Here is a 21,023-nt window from a genome sequence, read left to right as displayed (position 1 = left end):
AATGCCTCTCATCATCTTATACACCTTTATCAGGTCACCTCTCATCCTCTGTCGCTCCAAGGAGAAAAGGCCAAGTTCACTCAAACTATTCTCATAAAGCATGCTCCCCAATCCAGACAACATCCTTGTAAATCTCCTCTGCACCCTTCCTACAGTTTCCACATCCTTCCTGTAATGAGGTGACCAGAATTGGCACAGTACTCCAAGTAGGGTCTGACCAGGGTCTGAGATAGCTGTAACATTACCTCTCGGCTCTTAAACTCAATCCCACGGTTAATGAAGGCCAATGCACCATATGCCTCTTAACCACAGAGTCAACCTGTGCAGCAGCTTTGAATATCCTATGGACTCGGACCCCAAGATCCCTCTGATCCTCCACACTGCCAAGAGTCCAACCACTAATACCAGATTCTGTCATTATATTTGACCTACCAAAATGAATCACCTCACACTTACCTGAGTTGAACTCCATCTGCCACTCCTCAGACCAGTTTTGCATTCTATTAATGTCCAACTGTATCCTCTGACAGCCCTCTACACTATCCACAACACCCTGACCTTTGTGTCATCAGCAAATTTACTAATCCATCCCTCCACTTCCTATTCCAGGTCATTTATAAAAATCACAAAGGGTCCCAGAACACATCCCTGAGGCACACCACTGGTCACCAGCCTCCATGCAGAATATGACCTGTCCTGCAACCTCTCTTTGCCTTCTGTGGGCAAGCCAGTTCTGGATCCACAAAGCAATGTCCCCTTAGATCCCATGTTTCCTTACTTTCTCAATAAGCCTTGCATGGGGTACCTTATCAAATACCTTGCTGGAATCCATATACACTACATCTACAGCTCTACCTTCATCAATGTGTATAGTCACATCCTCAAAAAATTCAATCAGGCTCATAAGGCATGACCTGCCTTTGACAAAGCCATGCTGACTATTCCTAACCATATTATACCTCTCCAAATGTTCATAAATACTGCCTCTCAGGATCCTCTCCATCAACTTACGAAATGAAGGAGTGAGTCTCAATCTCACCAGCACCCTGTAAAATTATCTGCTACATCTGCCTGTTTAGCCAGACCATTATACTCTTGGTCTTTAGTTGTTTGCACATAGGAACAACTCTACGTTATTTACCCATTGTAAATTAATCATGATTTTATACACCATGACCAAATTTTCTCTCCATCTTCCTTGCTAAAGAAATAACCCCAGTCTATCCAGTTTGTCCTCATTTCTGGAACCATTCTACATAGTCATTAAAATATTCACATTGTTCCTAGAAGTTGGTGACCAGAATTGTGTGCAATAATCATGTTGAGACCCAAACAATATTTTGCACATTTTCAAGAATACACAGAATTACGAAAAAGATTAGGTCCTTCCAGGATGTTCCACCATTCAATATGATCATGACTGTTGCCCCAGGTCACAATGTCTCCTCTATGCCTGGTGTGCATTGTCCTCAATTTTCCCATCTTTCTAAAACATATCTTCCTCTTCTTTAATTACTTCCAGTTGATCTAGAGTTACCAGACAATTCCAGTGATGTACCAGTTTCAGTGAGAAGAAATTCCAACACATCACTGTTTTAAAATACTGGTAATTATGAACCTTGGTATTCAATACTCGAGTAGGCACGTGGCCAAGTGGTTAAGGCATTGGACTAGCGACCTGAAGGTCGTGAGTTCGAGCCCCAGCCGAGGCAACGTGATGTATCCTTGAGCAAGGCACTTAATCACACATTGCTCTGCGACAACACTGGTGCCAAGCTGTATGGGTCCTAATGCCCTTCCCTTGGACAACATTGGTGTCGTGGAGAGGGGAGACTTGCAGCATGGGCAACTGCTGGTCTTCCATACAACCTTGCCCAGGCCTGCACCCTGGAGAGTGAAGATTTTCCAGGTGCAGATCCATGGTCTCGCAAGACTAACAGATACCTTTAATGAGGTACTCCCACTAGTGGAACTACCGCAACATCTGCTGTTAAGATGTTATATATTTCAGTGAAATTATTTTGCATTTTTCTTAATGCCCGAGGATAACTTCAGTTTAGAACTCACTGTCTCTATTTATGAATCCTAAGTTCCCATATGCTCTGCTAACCATCACATGAATTCATCCAGTGAATCTTCTGCACACTACCTCCAGTGAAAATATATCCTTCCTTAAGTACACACTGTGCATCAGGCACACTGTAAGGGTTATCTGTTCAGCTTGCCCATCTTTTTCCACTTGCAATCTACAAATGTCCTGTGTACTGTTTGCGTTGTTCCATTTGTGTCATTTGCCGATTTGGAAATTTTCACTGTGCACGCTAATGTCTGAATAAATTTATGATCAAGATGCAGTTCAGGGACAAAAACTATTTTATGTAGCAGTGGCATAGCTGATGTAGGAGCAGTTCATTGTATAATACAGGAAATTCAGTATACAATGACAATTTAATCAGGAAGTTGTACCTTGTAATCGGTGAAGAAGATTATGATTCATTAATCATCTTACATCTAATTAGATTTTCTTTTCATATATTATACTTTTTCAAGATCATTCCATTTCCCCAGATATCAGTCAAATGTGAATTCCCTTTCTCCATAAATGCTGCCTGAGCTGCAAAATATTTCCAGCATTTTCTGTTGTTTTATTCCTCTCGCAGAATTGTAAGTGTGCGGAGAGAGTAAATGATTCACAATATTAAAGCATCTTTGTTCCTTCAGCACTGATGTCATTTCAAAATGTGTGTACCCATCAACTATTTGCAATCATGGAGTCCGTGTGAGGTCTGCAAAGATGAAATAGCTTCAAAACTGCATGGGTGAAGCAATCTGAGTCAGTAATAAAAAATAGTGTATCTCTGTATGAGTGATGCATAATAAAATGATGGAAATACTTTCAAGATTTTCCGACTGGCATTCAGTAAGTTTTGTTCCTCCATATGCAATAGGGAACATTTTATAGCTGAGTGAATAATAAGAATTAGATATTGTGAAAAACTATTTCAGGATCTTCTTCTATTTATACATCTTCCAGTGTTGGCATATTACTGGCTGACAGATAAGAGGTCTAGGAGGGCAAAAGTTATACTTTGTATTGGATATATATGACAATGAGTAAACTTAGGTGGATTAACAAAACAGCAAGTTCAATAACGTAACTCTTCACGGCCACATTGTTCACTGGTAGAATATGTTTACTCTAAGGAGTTTGCCACAATGTTGGTTGTAGTTCATCCCCACAACCATCAGGCTCCTGATATGACAAATAAACTCACTCACCACTTCTCTACAACCTACAGAATCACCTTCAAGGATTCCCTTACAACTCACACTCTCAGTATTGTTTTTATTTGCTCTCCTTATCTTCTTTTGTATACAGGTTGTTCGTCAGCCTTTGAAGGTTTAATGTAAAGTTCTTTTCATAAAATTTCAGCATATTTCTTTTTCCCTGTAGCAAGAAAAATAAATCTCAGGGTTGTATATACTAACATATTTGTACTTTGATAATAAATCTTCCTTGAACTTTTGAACTTTAAACATATGTGTCAATGGCAGTCATTGAAACATTGCACTTTGCAAGTTAAGATCTTTAAATTGATACCAAGGTGCATCCATTGTTTTCCGGAATCTTCATCACAGAGGTCTGAATGGTTGATTATATCTGTACAGAAGAAGCCTAAGACAGTCATAAGAGATCTCATCTTCATCAGTATTCACATATATCACCCACACATATATAAAGGCAGATGGAGAGGCGACTGGAGGGAAGTATAGGGCACATGTCAGAGAAAAGTTTCTTTTTGCGGAGAGAGAGGTGATTGTGTGGAACACACTACCAGGTTGGCAGTAGAGGCAGATACATTTGGGGCATTTAAGCTAATCTTAAATAGGCACATGTGTAAGAGAAAAATGGAGGGTTATGTGGGAGGGAAAATCTAGATTGATCTTAGAATAGGCAATAGACAATAGGTGCAGGAACAGGCCATTTGACCCTTTGAGCCAGCACCACCATTCACTGTGATCATTGCTGATCATCCACAATCAATATCCAGTTCCTGCCTTATCCCCATAACCTTTGATTCCACTATCTTTAAGAGCTCTATCCATCTCTTGAAAGCATCCAGAGACTTGGCCTCCACTGCCTTCTGGGGCAGAGAATTCCACATATCCACCACTCTCTGGGTGAAAAAGTTTTTCCTCAACTCCGTTCTAAATGGCCTACCACTTATTCTTAAACTGTGACCTCTCATCCATCACCCATCAGCGGGAACATGCTTCCTGCTTCCAGCGTGTCCAGTCCCTTAATAATCTTATATGCTTCAATCAGATCCCATCTCATCCTTCCAAATTCTAATCTTTCAACATATGACAGTCTCTCCATCCCGGGAATTAACCTTGTGAACCTACGCTGCACTCCCTCAATAGCATGAATGTCCTTCCTCAAATTTAGAGACCAAAACTGCACACAATACTCCAGGTGTGGTCTCACCAGGGCCTTGTACAGCTGCAAAAGGACCTCTTTGCTCTTATACTCAATTCCCCTTGTTATGAAGGCCAGCATGCCATTAGCATTCTTCACTGCCGGCTGTACTTGCATGCTTGCTTTCAATGATTGATGTACAAGAACACCTAGATCTTGTTGGACTTCCCCTTTTGCTAACTTGACTCCATTTAGTCAATAACCTGCCTTCCTGTTCTTACCACCGAAGTGGATAACCTCACATTTATCCACATTAAACTGCATCTGCCATGCATCCTCCACTCACTCAGCCTGTCCAAGTCACCCTGCATTCTCACAACATCCTCCTCACATTTCACACTGCCACCCAGCTTTGTGTCATCTGCAAATTTGCTAATGTTACGTTTAATCCCATCACCTAAATCATTAATGTATATTGTAAGCAGCTGCGGTCCCAGAACTGAACCCTGCGGTACCCCACTGGTCACCACCTGCCATTCCGAGAGGGACCCGTTAATCGCTACTCTGTTTCCTGTCAACCAGCCAATTTTTAATCCATGTTAGTACTCTGCCCCCAATACCATGTGCCCTAATTTTGCCCACTAATCTCCTATGTGGGACTTTATCAAAGGCTTTCTGAAAGTCCAGGTACACTACATCCACTGGCTCTCCCTTGTCCATTTTCATAGTTACATCCTCAAAAAATTCCAGAAGAATAGTCAAGCATGATTTCCCCTTCATAAATCCATGCTGACCCGGACCAATCCTGTTGCTGCTATCCAAATGTGTCGTAATTTCATCTTTTATAATTGACTCCAGCATCTTTCCCACCACTCTCATCAGGCTAACCGTTCTATAATTTCCTGTTTTTTCTCTCCCTCCTTTCTTGAAAAGTGGGACAACATTAGCCACCCTCCAATCCACAGGAACTGATCCTGAGTCTATAGAACATTGGAAAATGATTACCAATGCATCTACGATTTCTAAAGCCAACTCCTTAAGTTCCCTGGGATACAGACTATCAGGTTCCAGGGACTTATCGGCCTTCAGATCCAACAATCTATCCAACACCATTTCCTGCCTAATATAAATTTCCTTCAGTTCATCCATTACCCTAGGTACTTTGGTCACTATTATATCTGGGAGATTGTTTATGTCTTCTCTAGTGAAGACAGATCCAAAGTACCTGTTCAACTCGTCTGCCATTTCCTTGTTCCCCATAATAAATTCACCCGTTTCTGTCCTCAAGGGCCCAATTTATTTTTTTTCCTTTTCACATATCTAAAGAAGCTTTTACTATCCTCCTTCATATTCTTGGCTAGTTTACCTCCGTACCTCATTTTTTCTCCACATGTTGCCTTTTTAGTTATCTTCTGTTGCTCTTTAAAAGTTTCCCAATCCTCCGGCTTCCCACTCTTCTTTGCTATGTTATACTTCTTCTCTTTTATTTTTATACTGTCCTTTACTTCCCTTGTCGGCCACGACCTCCCCTTACTCCCCTTAGTATCTTTCTTTAGGATCTTTCTTCCTCTTTGGAATTAACTGATCCTGCACCTTCTACATTATTCCCAGAAATACCTGCATTGTTGTTCCACTGTCATCCCTGCTAGGGAATTGCTCCATTGAACATTAGCCAGCTCCTCCCTCATAGCTCTATAGTTCCCTTTGTTCAACTGTAATATTGACACTTTGGATTTTCCCTTCTCCCTCTCATTTTGTAAATTAAAACTTATCATATTATAGTCACTACCTCCAAATGGCTCCTTTACCTCGAGGTCCTTGATCTAATCCTGTTCATTGCACAACGTTAAATCTAGAATTGCGTTCTCTCTGGTAGGCTCCAGTACAAGCTGTCCTAAGAATCCATCTCAGAGGGACTCCACAAACTCCCTTTCATGGGGTCCAGTACCAACCTGATTCTTCCAGTCTACCTGCATGTTAAAATCCCCCATAACAACTGTAGCATTACCTTCGCGACATGCCAATTTTAACTCTTGATCCAATTTACACTCTCCATCCAGACTGCTAAGTTAAAAGGTATGCATTACATCGTGGGCCAAAGGGCCTGTACTGAGCTGTAATGTTCTATGTTCTATGTTCACATCATGAGTTACACTGCCTATAAAAAGGATTCACCTCCCTCGGAAGTTTTCATGCTTTATTCTTTTACAACATTGAATCACAGTGGATTCAATTTGGTATGTTTTGACACTGATCAATAGAAAAAGACTCTTTTGTGTCAAAGCGAAAACAGATCTCTACAAAGTGATCTAAATTAATTACAAATATAAAACACAAAATAATTGATTGTATAAGTATTTTCCCTTTTAATAAGGGACACCAAATCATCATTGGAGCAGCCAATTGGTTTTAGAAATCACATAATTAGTTAAATAGAGATCACCTTGTGTATTCAAGGTGTTTCAGTTGATGGTAGTGAAAATACACCCGTATCCGGAAGGCCCAGAAGCTGGTGAGTCTGTATCCTGGTAAAAACTACACCATGAAGACAAAGCACAAGTCAAAAGATGGATACAAGAACATTTCCAACTCACTGAATATCCCTTGGAGTACAGTTAAGTCAATCATCAAGAAATGGAAAGAATATGGCACAGCTGTAAATCTGCTAGAGGAGACCGTCCTCAAAAACTGAGTGAACATGCTAGAAGGGGGCTAGTGAGGGAGGACACCAAGAGACCTATGACAACCCTAGAGTTACATGCTTCAGTGACTGAGATGGGAGAGATGACGTGTACAACAACTGTTGCCCAGGTGCTTCACCAGTCACTGCTTTATGGGAGAGTGGCAAGGCAAAGGGAAAGCCACTGTTGAAAAAACTCACATGAAATCTTGGCTAGAGTTTGCCAGAAGGCATGGGGGAGACTCTGAAGTCAGCTGGAAGAAGGTTCTGTGGCCTGATGAATGAAACCAAAATTGAACTTTTTATACATCAGAGTAAATGATTTGTTTGGTGTAAGCCAAACACAGCACATCATCAAAAACACACCATCCCTACCATGAAGCATGGTGGTGTCTGCATCATGCTGTGGGGATGCTTCATGGAAGGCTTGTGAAGGTGGACAGTAAAATGATTGCAGCAAAATGCAGGGAAATCCTGGAGGAAAACCTAATGCAGTCTAGAAGAGAACTGCAACTTGGGAGAAGATTCGTTTTCCAGCAAGAAAATGACCCTAAGCATAAAGCTAGTGCTACACGGGAATGGCTTTAAAACAACAAAGTTAATTTTCTGGAGTGGCCAAGTCAGAGTCCAGACCTCAATCCAATTGAGAATTTGTGGCTGGACTTGAAAATGGCTGTTCACTCACGATCCCCATGTAATCTAACAGAGCTTGAGCAGTTTTGTAAAGAAGAATGGGGAGAAATTGTAGTGTCCAGATGTGCAAAGCTGATAGAAACCAAAAAAAACCCACTGTGTAACTAAACTAAAAGCAAAGCAAAGCAATGGGCTATCTTGGAACCAAGTAGAGTTAAAGAACTTAAAATCACGTCCTCAAACCCGACCTCCATTAAAAACAGTAAAAAAAACAAGAAGGGAGTATAAATATGGAGCAAAAAAGAGAAGAAAAAAAATTACATTAAATGAAAATATTGAATAAAAGATCTCCAGGTCTGTTCAAATTATAGTGAGGAATCATAAAGATTACTTCTAATCTTCTCTAAATTCAAGCATAATATCGTCTGAGAAAACCAAAAAAAGGTGGTTGGAGCATTAAGCTCTTTCCAATGTTGTAAGATACATCTTTTTGCCATTAAAGTAAGAAATGCAATCATTCTACGGGCTGAAGGAGAAAGATTACTGGAAATTTTAGGTAGTCCAAAGATAGCAGTAATAGGGTGAAGAGAGATATCTATATTCAATACCTTTGAGATAATATTAAAAATGTCTCTCCAAAAAGTTTCCAGAGTGGGACAAGACCAAAACATATGAGTTAAAGAAGCTATCTGCCCCGGACATCTATCACAAAAAGGGTTAATATGGGAATAAAAGTGAGCTAATTTATCTTTGGACATATGTGCTCTATGACCAACTTTAAATTGAATTAGGGAATGTTTAGCACAGATAGAGGAAGTATTGACTAATTGTAAAATCTGCCCCCAGTCATCCACGGAAATGATAGAACCCAATTCCTGTTCCCAATCTACCCTAATCTTATCAAATGGAGCTTTCCTAAGTTTCATCATAGCCGATGCACCTTTCTGACATGGATTAAGGTTAATTATAGTATCTAAAATATATGTAGGAGGAAGCATTGGAAAGGAAGAAAGTATATTACTTAGGAAATTTCTAACTTGTAGATATCTAAAAAAATGTATTCTTGATAAATTATATTTATTAGATAATTGTTCAAAAGACATAAGGGAACCATCTAAAAATAAATCCAAAAACCGTGAAATACCCTTAGTCTTCCAAATTTGAAAAGCACGATCCGTAAAAGAGGGAGGAAAAAATATGTTACCTAAAATAGGAATCGCTAGCCCAAATTGGTTAAGATCAAAATATTTTCTGAATTGAAACCAAATATGTAAGGTATATTTAACTATCGGGTTAGAGACCTGTTTGAGGCGTTTCAAATCAAAAGGAAGAGAGGAATCTAAAATAGAGCCAAGTGTATAGCCCTGAACAGATTGTAATTCCAATGCTACCCATTTAGGAATGGATAGTATATCCTGGTCAAGTAACCAAAATTTCATATGTCGAATATTAATTGCCCAATAGTAGAATCTAAAGTTAGGTAATGCTAAACCTCCATTTCTCTTAGCTTTCTGTAAATGTATTTTACCTAGTCTCGGGTTTTTATTTTGCCAAATAAATGAAGAAATTTTTGAGTCAACTTTATCAAAAAAAGATTTTGGAACAAAAATCGGTAATGCCTGAAATATATATAAAAATTTTGGCAGGAAAAGCATCTTAACTGCATTAATACGACCAATCAAAGTTAAATATAATGGAAACCATTTAGATGAAAGTTGAATAATATGGTCAATTAAGGGTAAAAAGTTAATCTTAAATAAATCTTTGTGTTTACAAGTAATTTTAATCCCAAGATATGAAAAATAATTATTAATCAATTTAAACAGAAAGTTATGATATAACGGAAGTTGTTTATTAATCGGGAAAAGTTCACTCTTACTAAGATTTAATTTATAACCTGAAAAGAGACTGAATTGTGCTAATAACTCTAAAACAGCAGGGATGGATTTTTGAGGATTAGAAATAAATAAAAGTAAGTCACCAGCATAGAGTGATATTTTATGGGACTTTAAGCCACGAGTTATCCCAGTTATATTTGGAGATTCTCGAATGGGAATTGCAAGAGGTTCTAATGCAATATCAAATAATACAGGACTAAGAGGACAACCTTGTTGAGTACCTCGAAAAAGAGGGAAAAAAGGTGATCTTAAAGAGTTAGTACGGGACCGAGACCACAGGAGAATGATATAACAGTTTGATCCAGGATATAAATTTCGAGCTAAAATTAAACATTTCAAGCACCTTAAATAAGTAAGGCCGTTCTACTCTATCAAAAGCTTTCTCAGCATCTAAAGAGATAACACACTCAGGAACATTTTGTGAGGGGGTATAAACAATATTTAACAGTGTGTGATGTTATAAAAAGAGTAACGACCTTTAATAAAACCCGTTTGGTCTTCCGAAATAATAAAAGGAAGTACTTTTTCTAATCTGTTTGCTAATAACTTAGAAAAAATTTTAGAATCAACATTTAATAAAGATATTGGTCTATAAGATGCACATTCAGCAGGATCTTTATCCTTCTTTAATATTAGAGAGATTGACGCTCTATCAAAAGATTCGGGAAGTTTTCCAAGTTTTAATGAAGCCTCGAAAACCCTACAGAACCAAGGGATTAATGAAGGTGCAAAACATTTATAAAATTCTGCGGTAAACCCATCAGAGCCAGAAGCTTTCCCCAGGTTCATAGAGGAAATAACATTCTTAATCTCATCAGTGGTAATGGGAGTATCTAGCATAGAAGACATATCCTGTGAAATCTCAGGGAAATCTAGGTTATCTAAAAAATCATTCATATATTTAGAGTCTCGAGGAGACTCTGATTGATATAAGGAAGAATAAAAATCAAAGAAGGCTTGATTAATCCCCGCATGATCAAGTATCAGTCGATCATTTTGATTATAAATCTGATTAATTTGAGATTTAGCATAATTAGACTTCAATTGGTTAGCCAACAGTTTGCCAATTTTGTCACTGTGTACATAAAATTCACTTCTTGTTTTCTTTAATTGGTTTACAATCGAAGACGAAAGTAATAAACTGTGTTCCATTTGAAGTTCAGTTCTTTGTTTATATAACTCCTCAGAGGGAGCTGTAAAATATTTCTTATCAATTTCCTTAATCTTGTCCACAATTACCAACTCCTCCTGCTTCAGAATACGAGATAATCTGACCACGAATATAAGCTTTAAAAGTATCCCAAAGAATGTTCACAGAAATATCCTCTGTATAGTTGATTGTAAAAAAAAGATCAATCTGTTCATTCATAAAGTTAACAAAGTCCGAGTCCTGAAGCAACAGCGAATTAAAACGCCATTGTCTATTATTTTGTGTATTGGCCTGAATTTTAATAGAAAGCTTAAGTGGAGCATGATCCGAAATGGTTATAGAGTCATAATCACATTTAATCACTGAAGAAATAAGACGAGAGTCAATAAAGAAATAATCAATTCTTGAATAGGAGTGATGAACATGTGAAAAAAAAGAAAAATCTTTTTCCTGAGGATGCAAAAAACGCCAAATGTCCGTCGACCCAGAGTCAGAGAGGAATGAATTAATCAAAGTTGCAGATTTATTAGGTAAGGTCCGTAGAGGAGCCGAACGGTCCAAAGCTGGAGATAAACAGGTATTAAGATCGCCACCCCAGATCAATGAAAATTCATTCAAATTCAGGAACTGATTGAATAATGATTTATAAAATTCCAGACAGTCCATGTTGGGAGCATAAACATTAACCAAAACTAACTTTTTATTAAATAGTAGACCACTAACCAGTAGAAATCTACCATTCGGATCAGAGATAATATCATGTTGTATAAAAGTAACTGAGGAGTCTATAAAAATAGAGACACCTCGAATCTTAGCATTAGAGTTTGAATGAAACTTTTGTTCCTTCCAGAATTTAAAAAAACGTAGTCTGTCCCCCCTCCGCACATGGGTTTCTTGTAAAAATAGAATTTGTGCTTTAAGTCTCCGGAACACTTTAAAAACTTTTTTCCTTTTAATAGGATGGTTAAGACCATTAGTATTCCAGGAGACAAAATTAATAATAGACTCCATAAACCCTAAAGTCAACCCGCAAAAAGGAGGATTGACGGTAGGCTCGACCCACGAACCCGGAAAGGGAACAGAACAAACAAGAGATACCGGGAAGGAGAACACAACCAATATTTCAATAGTGTAGATAGCCCAAGAAGAAAAAAACTAAAACGTGAAGCCCCTCCCACCACCCCCCACCCCATGACCCCAAGGCTAAATCTAAAACAGACCAGCCGGAAAGCAGCAAGCACTAAAACTACCTCCATGACTTCCGATAGACGCTCACTAAAAAAAAGTGTAAATATAAAAAAGATCAGCTAGTTATAAAACAGTAAAAGGATAAAAAAAGTAAATCAATTAAAACAAACACTTAATATAACAGAGAAAAAGCCAGAAAATATAAAAAAAACCGCAACAAACCCCAGACCCTATGAATAAACAAAAAAAAGAAATGAAATTATTAACATAAACTAGTTATGAAAACCTACAAGAAAAATAGATTTAAAAACTACAAAATTTAAGGCCTCAAAGGAAATACGTAGAATGACGCTGAGGAAATAACCACCCAGAATCCCCTGGGAAAAAGAAAGGAATGACGCAGATAGAAAGAAAGTTTAGCAACCATATTAATTAATCAAAAATAAACTTTTCTGCCCATCTAAGACAAAAAAAAATTAAGGCCAACAGATTCACAACCTCCGATCAAACGGAGATAGTTAAAAATTATGATTAAGATGTTGAAGTTGAAATTTGATCCAGATAACTCTGGGCATCCGATGGAGATTCAAAAAAACGGAGGGCTCCATCCAATGTACGAATCCTTAAACGTGCTGGGAAAAGCAACGCTGGTTTTAAATCCATCTTGTAGCGTTCCGACATCACAGATCTGTAATGAACCCATTGATCCGGAATTGGTTTGCTGAAATCCTCCACGAACCGGAAATGAAGATCCAAAAAATCAATGTAACCTTTAGATTGAACGAATCGAAACAGTTTCTCCTTGTCTTGAAAGTAATGAAAACGTAAGATGACATGTCGAGGCTTATCTGACTTAGAGGAGTATGATGCAACTCTGAAACACGATCCAATAACGGTGGTTGGTCAGGAAATACAGTAGGAAATGCATCTTTTAAAAGTTGAGAAAAAAACTTAATAGCGTTGTCAGATTCAACAGCTTCACACACACCAATCATTCGAAGATTCTGCCATCGCATTCTGGATTCTAAGTCAGAGTTTTTAAAGGTCAGAAAGTCAAGTTTTTTCTTCATTATAGTAATTGTTTCTTCAATTTTCCCCATCTTGAGTTCATTTTGTTGCGTGGATTTTTGAAGATTAGATATAGCCGACTGATGTTCCGTAATAGATGTTTGTATTTTATCGATTGAATCAGCAATTTTCTGGAAATTAATTGAAATTTCCGCACAAATCAACTCCGTAATAGAGGTTGAAATTTCCCTTTGAATTAGATCCGATATAGCTTTCAAAGTCACTGGTGGCTCAGTCAGAGGAAGATCGGTACCTTTCGTCTAACCGGAGGTTTGCCGTCTTTCCCATTTTTCCATTCTTAGACATAGCAGACCTTAAAAGCATCCGATTATCAAAGAGCCCAATTTGTTTCAAAGTATTGTAAAAGTCGATGCCTTAATGGTTAGTTAAAATATAGCTGATCATAAGAAGAAAAGCTCAGAGGTAATGGAGCGAGTCAAGAACACGACTTCACTCCATGAGCTCTACCGGAAGTCCCCCATGAAAACTTTCAAGGGGTTGAATACTTCTTATAGGCACTGTAAATGGGTATCCTTAGTGATAAATGCGCAGCCCTCCGGTGAAAGTGATATCATATTCGATAAATAGGGGCCGTGGACAATTCTGATTTGATGAAGACACACGTGAAGGCATAGAGGAACATCTGGAGAAATTTCTGAAATGCCGGTTCACTGCTGTTGTTACTGCGCGATCGGGAATCTTTCGGAGGGAAGGCCTCAAAATCCCCGGATTTGCCTGCTGTTGGTGACCAAGATTGAGGTCGAATAACTCAGATGGAGATTGCGCTCAGTACTTGGTGTCGGAGAGCTGGTCGGAGGCTTGAAGTTTTCGGATGACTCAGAATCACACTGAGAGAGTTTTTCTTCCTTCCCCCATCTGCGTGAGATAGAAACCATAGAAACCATAGAAACTACAGCACAGAAACAGGCCTTTTGGCCCTTCTTGGCTGTGCCGAACCATTTTCTGCCTAGTCCCACTGACCTGCACATGGACCATATCCCTCCATACACCTCCCATCCATGTATCTGTCCAATTTATTCTTAAATGTTAAAAAAGAACCCGCATTTACCACCTCATCTGGCAGCTCATTCCATACTCCCACCACTCTCTGTGTGAAGAAGCCCCCCCTAATGTTCCCTTTAAACTTTTCTCTCCACAAATGTGGGACATCTGAGAGACTTTGAACTTTTTACTGTGCTCATGGACTTCTTCATCAAGTATTGTTGCACTGTTGTAACTATATGTTATAATTATGTGCTTTTGTTAGTTTTTTCCGTCTTGGTCTGTCCTGTGTTTTGTGATATCACACCGGAGGAAATATTGTATCATTTCTTAATGCATGCAGTACTAAATGACAATAAAAGAGGGCTGCGTGTCTTCATAATCTAAAACACCATTATTGACTTTAACCCTGAAATTAATGGTGCAGTCATTAGTTATCTTACAAACCACAGTTGCTCCATTCTCTGGAGTACTATGGGCAGAGAGGAGACCAGATAGAAATCAATAAAATTATGAGAAGCCTATATGGGAATTATTCCCCTGATTGAGAATATACAGTAGAAGAAATAATAGTGGTGTTTAAATGATTTCAAATTGACACATAAGTATGTATGGAATGGAGGGGGATGGATTATGAACAGTGATAAGATTTAGTTAAATTTGGCATCAAGTTCGGCACAGATATTGTGGGCTCAAAGATAGGAGATTTTGTGGAGGAGATCGGGAGTCTCGGATGGTATGTTGCCTCCCTGGTGCCGGGGTCCGGGACATCTCAGATCGGGTGCAGGTTATTCTCGAGAGGGAGGGCAAGAATCCAGATGTTGTGGTCCATGTCGGGACCAACGACGTGGGTAGGAAGAGTGAGGGGGTCCTGCGTAGTGAGTTCAGGGAGTTATGTGCGAAGCTGAAGGGCACGATCTCCAGGGTAACAATCTCAGGATTGCTACCTGTGCTACGTGCAAGTGAGGCGAGGAACAGAAGGATTATACAGATCAATACGAGGCTGAGAGGATGGTGCAGGAGGGAGGGCTTCAGGTTTTTAGATAATTGGGCTTTGTTCCAGGGAAGGTGGGATCTGTTCTGACGGGACGGTTTACACCTGAACTGGAGGTGGTACTAACATTCTTGCAGGAAAGTTTGCTAGTGCTGCTTTGGGGGGTTTAAACTAAATTTGCAGGGGGCAGGGATCCAGAATGTGAGAAAGGATAGTGAGATGAAGTATAAAGGGCAGGTGGGGATTACATGGTTCCAGAATATTAAGTGTGAAGTAGAGAAAGGTGAGGCGGAACGAGTGATAAGGAGGATACATATGCAGAGGGATGTTTGACGGAGCATGGAGTTAAATGTGCAGAAAGAGTAAGTAAATTTAAGAAGGACAACAAAATTCAAGGGGCGTATAGCCCAGTGAGAGTTCGGGGAGCTGGATTATGCACAATAGGCAGCGATTTAAACAGAGAAAAGAGAAATGGGTTAAAAATTCTATATCTGAATGCACGAAGTGTCAGAAATAAGGCGGATGAGCTTGAAGCTCAGGTGCAAATGGGTAACTATGATGTTGTTGGGATAACGGAGACATGGCTGCAGGGGGATCAGACTTGGGAATTGAATGTACAAGGGCATACGTGCTATCGAAGGGACAGAAAGGTGGGCAGAGGGGGTGGGGTGGCCCTGTTGGTGAGGAATGAGATTCAGTCCCTTGCAAGGGGGGACATAGAATCAGGAGAAGTAGAGTCAGTGTGGATAGAACTGAGGAACAGTAAGGGCAAAAAGATAGGTGTTATCTACAGGCCCCCAAACAGTAGCATGGATATCGGGTGCAAGTTGAATAGGAAGTTAACAATGGCATGTGGCAAAGGAAATGTTGCAGTAGTTATGGGGGATTTCAACATGCAGGTGAACTGGGAAAATCAGGTTGGTACTGGACCCCAGGATAGGGGGTTTGTAGAGTGCCTACGGGATGCATTTTTGGAGCAGCTTGTATGAGAGCCAACCAGGGATAAGGCTATTCTGGATTTAGTGTTGTGCAATGAACAGGATTTGATAAATGATCTTGAAGTAAAGGAGCCATTAGGAGGTAGTGACCATAATATGATAAGTTTTTATCTGCAAGTTGAGAGGAATAAGGGCAGATCAGAAGTGTCAGTATTGCAGTTGAACAAAGGAGACTATGGAGCCATGACGGAGGAGCTGGCCAAAGTTGACTGGTCGGATATCCTAGCAGAAAAGACAGTGGAACAGCAATGGCAGGTACTCTTGGGAATAATGCACAAGGTGCAAAATCAGTTCATCCCCAGAAGAAGGAAGGATTCAAAGGGGGGAAAGTAGCCACAGTGGTTGACAAAGGAAGTCAGAGATAGCATAGCATTAAAATAGAAGAAGTATAACAGAGCTAAGGTGAGTGGGAAGACGGATGATTGGGAAATTTTTAAGGAGCAACAGAACCTAACTGAAAAGGCAACACGGGGAGAAAAAATGAGGAATGAACGCAAGCTTGCTAGGAATATAAAGGAGGATAGCAAAAGTTTTTTTAGGAATGTGAAGAGAAGGAAGATAGTTAAGAACAATGTTGGGCCCTTGAAGAATGAATTGGGAGAAATTGTTATGGGAAACAGAGAAAGAAGTTATGGCAGACGAAGTTAATAAGTACTTTGGGTCTGTCTTCACTAGGGAAGACACAAGCAATCTCCTAGATGTATGGATGGGCCAAGGACATAGGGTAACAGAGGAACTGAAACAGATTGGCATTAGGAAGGAAACGGTGATGAGTAGACTGATGGGACTGAAGGCTAACAAATCCCCAGGTCCAGATGGTCTGCATCCTAGGGTATTAAAGGAGGTGGCTCTGGAAATTGCGGATGCATTGGTGATCATTTTCCAATGTTCCTTAGATTCAGGATCAGTTCCTGAGGATTGTCCAATGGCTAATGTTATCCCACTTTTTAAGAAAGGAGGGAGGCAGAAAACAGAGCACTATCGCCTTGTTAGCCTAACATCAGTAGTGGAGAAGATGCTGGAGTCCATTATTAAAGATGAAATAGCAGCATATCTTGATAGCAGTGATAAGATTGGGCTGAGCCAGCATGGATTTACCAAGGGCAAATCATGCTTGACTAATCTATTGGAGTTTTTCAAGGATGTAACCAGGAAGATAGACGCGGGAGATCCAGTGGATGTGGTGTACCTTGACTTTCAGAAGGCATTTGATCAGGTACCACATAGGAGATTGGTGGGTAAAATCAGAGCTCATGGCATTGGGGGGAGGATATTGACATGGATAGAAAACTGGTTGGCAGACAGAAAGCAAAGGGTAGCAGTGAATGGGTGTTTCTTGGAATGGCAGGTGGTGACTAGTGGGGTGCCACAGGGCTCGGTATTGGGACAACAGCTGTTTACGATTTACGTCAATGATTTAGAGGAAGGCATTGTGAATAACATCAGCAAGTTTGCTGATGATACTAAGCTGGGTGGCAGTGTGACATGTGACGAGGATGTTAGGAGAATTCAAGGTGGCTTGGATAGGCTGGGTGAGTGGGCAGAAACTTGGCAGATGGCGTTTAATTTGAATAAGTGTGAGGTTATTCACTTTGAGAGCAAGAACAGGAAGGCAGATTATTATCTGAACGGTGTGGAGTCAGGTAAGGGAGAAATACAAAGAGATCTAGGAGTACTTGTTCATCAGTCTCTGAAGGTGAATGAGCAAGTGCAGCAGGCAGTGAAGAAGGCTAATGGAATAGAAACATAGAAACATAGAAAATAGGTGCAGGAGTAGGCCATTCGGCCCTTTGAGCCTGCACCGCCATTTATTATGATCATGGCTGATCATCCAACTCAGAACCCCGCCCCAGCCTTCCCTCCATCCCCCTGACCCCCGTAGCCACAAGGGCCATATCTAACTCCCTCTTAAATATAGCCAATGAACTGGCCTCAACTGTTTCCAGTGGCAGAGAATTCCACAGATTCACCACTCTCTGTGTGAAGAAGTTTTTCCTAATCTCGGTCCAAAAAGGCTTCCCCTTTATCCTCAAACTGTGGCCCCTCATTCTGGACTTCCCCAACATCGGGAACAATCTTCCTGCATCTAGCCTGTCCAATCCCTTTAGGATCTTATACGTTTCAATCAGATCCCCCCTCAATCTTCTAAATTCCAATGAGTACAAGCCCAGTTCATCCAGTCTTTCTTCATATGAAAGTCCTGCCATCCCAGGAATCAACCTGGTGAACCTTCTTTGTACGCCCTCTATGGCAAGGATGTCTTTCCTCAGATTAGGGGACCAAAACTGCACACAATACTCCAGGTGTGGTCTCACCAAGGCCTTGTACAACTGCAGTAGTACCTCCCTGCTCCTGTACTCAAATCCTCTCGCTATAAATGCCAGCATACCATTCGCCTTTTTCACCGCCTGCTGTACCTGCATGCCCACTTTCAATGACTGGTGTATAATGACACCCAGGTCTCGTTGCACCTCCCCTTTTCCTAATCGGCCACCATTCAGATAATAATCTGTTTTCCTATTTTTGCCACCAAAGTGGACAACTTCACATTTATCCACATTAAATTGCATCTGCCATGAATTTGCCCACTCACCCAACCTATCCAAGTCAACCTGCATCCTCTTAGCATCCTCCTCACAGCTAACACTGCCACCCAGCTTCGTGTCATCCGCAAACTTGGAGATGCTACATTTAATTCCCTCATCCAAGTCATTAATATATATTGTAAACAACTGGGGTCCCAGCACTGAGCCTTGCGGTACCCCACTAGTCACCGCCTGCCATTCTGAAAAGGTCCCGTTTATTCCCACTCTTTGCTTCCTGTCTGCTAACCAATTCTCCACCCACACCAATACCTTACCCCCAATACCGTGTGCTTTAAGTTTGCACACTAATCTCCTGTGTGGGACCTTGTCAAAAGCCCTTTGAAAATCCAAATATACCACATCCACTGATTCTCCCCTATCCACTCTACTAGTTACATCCTCAAAAAACTCTATGAGATTCGTCAGACATGATTTTCCTTTCACAAATCCGTGCTGACTTTGTCCGATCATTTCACCGCTTTCCAAATGTGCTGTTATCACATCCTTGATAACTGACTCCAGCAGTTTCCCCACCACCGACGTTAGGCTAACCGGTCTATAATTCCCCGGTTTCTCTCTCCCTCCTTTTTTAAAAAGTGGAGTTACATTAGCCACCCTCCAATCCTCAGGAACTAGTCCAGAATCTAACGAGTTTTGAAAAATTATCACTAATGCATCCACTATTTCTTGGGCTACTTCCTTAAGCACTCTAGGATGCAGACCATCTGGCCCTGGGGATTTATCTGCCTTCAATCCCTTCAATTTACCTAACACCACTTCCCTACTAACATGTATTTCGCTCAGTTCCTCCATCTCACTGGACCCTCTGTCCCCTACTATTTCTGGAAGATTATTTATGTCCTCCTTAGTGAAGACAGAACCAAAGTAATTATTCAATTGGTCTGCCATGTCCTTGCTCCCCATAATCAATTCACCTGTTTCTGTCTGCAGGGGACCCACATTTGTCTTTACCAGTCTTTTCCTTTTTACATATCTATAAAAGCTTTTACAGTCCGTTTTTATGTTCCCTGCCAGTTTTCTCTCATAATCTTTTTTCCCCTTCCTAATTAAGCCCTTTGTCCTCCTCTGCTGAACTCTGAATTTCTCCCAGTCCTGGCCTTTATTGTTGGCCTTTATTACAAAAGGAATTGAGTACAAGAGCAAGGAAATCCTTTTGCATTTTTACAGGGCCCTGGTGAGACCACACCTGGAGTATTGTGTGCAGTTTTGGTCTTCAGGGTTAAGGAAGGACATCCTGGCTGTGGAGGAGGTGCAGCGTGGGTTTACTAGGTTAATTCCTGGGATGTCTGGACTGTCTTACGCAGAGAGGTTAGAGAGACTGGGCTTGTACACGCTGGAATTAAGGAGATTGAGGGGGGATCTGATTGAGACATATAAGATTATTAAGGGATTGGACAAGATAGAGGCAGGAAATATGTTCCAGATGCTGGGAGAGTCCAGTACCAGAGGGCATGGTTTAAGAATAAGGGGTAGGTCATTTAGGACAGAGTTGAGGAGGAACTTCTTCTCCCAGAGAGTTGTGGAGGTGTGGAATGCGCTGCCTCAGAATGCAGTGGAAGCCAATTCTCTGGATGCTTTCAAGAAGGAGCCAGATAGATATCTTATGGATAGGGGAATCAAGGGTTATGGGGACAAGGCAGGAATCGGGTATGATAGTAGATGATCAGCCATGATCTCAGAATGGCAGTGCAGGCTTGAAGGGCCGAATGGTCTACTTCTGCACCTATTGTCTATTGTCTATTCCTGCACTGACTTGGCAACAACAGCTGGTGACAATTGGAACCACTCTTTTTGAGGAAAGTTATGAAGAGTTAGTGGTTTTTTTCTACTCACACCTCTCCCCACCCACTCTCTATTTAGGCCATTTAGACCTAAATTAAAAACAATTTGCTCTCAAGTGGGTAGTGAATACTTGGAATTCAATTACCAAGTGGGTTCTAGCAGCTTATTTGTGGAGCATCTTTAAGATGGATGTCAGTAAATATTTCAATAAGTAAATCAGTAGATATGCAGGCAGCAGGGGAAAATGACATTTAAGAGTCAGCTATGACATTCAGTAGTGGAAGAGGTGAAAGGATCTGAATGGCCAACTCCTGTTTCTACTTCTTATGTTCAAACATTATTTCAAATGCCTTGGCTGATGAGACGATTGTGCAAAATCACTAAAGATGCTGATACTTTAATTCACCAAAAGATGGTGAAATCCCATTTTTTGTCTTAGATGTTTGGTTTAGAAGTATATTAACTCTTGAAAGGAAGGAAGGCGACCGAGACTTGAATGCTTTAAGTTTTAAATGTAAAATATTTAACTCAGCCCATGATTGAAAAAAAAGGAAAATTGTTAAACTTGAGCATAACTAAGTATTAGTGGAGCTAATACTTTCCA

The sequence above is a fragment of the Mobula birostris genome, chromosome 5, assembly GCF_030028105.1.
Source record: "Mobula birostris isolate sMobBir1 chromosome 5, sMobBir1.hap1, whole genome shotgun sequence".
NCBI lineage: Eukaryota > Metazoa > Chordata > Chondrichthyes > Myliobatiformes > Myliobatidae > Mobula > Mobula birostris.
This window is presented reverse-complemented; position numbering follows the sequence as displayed.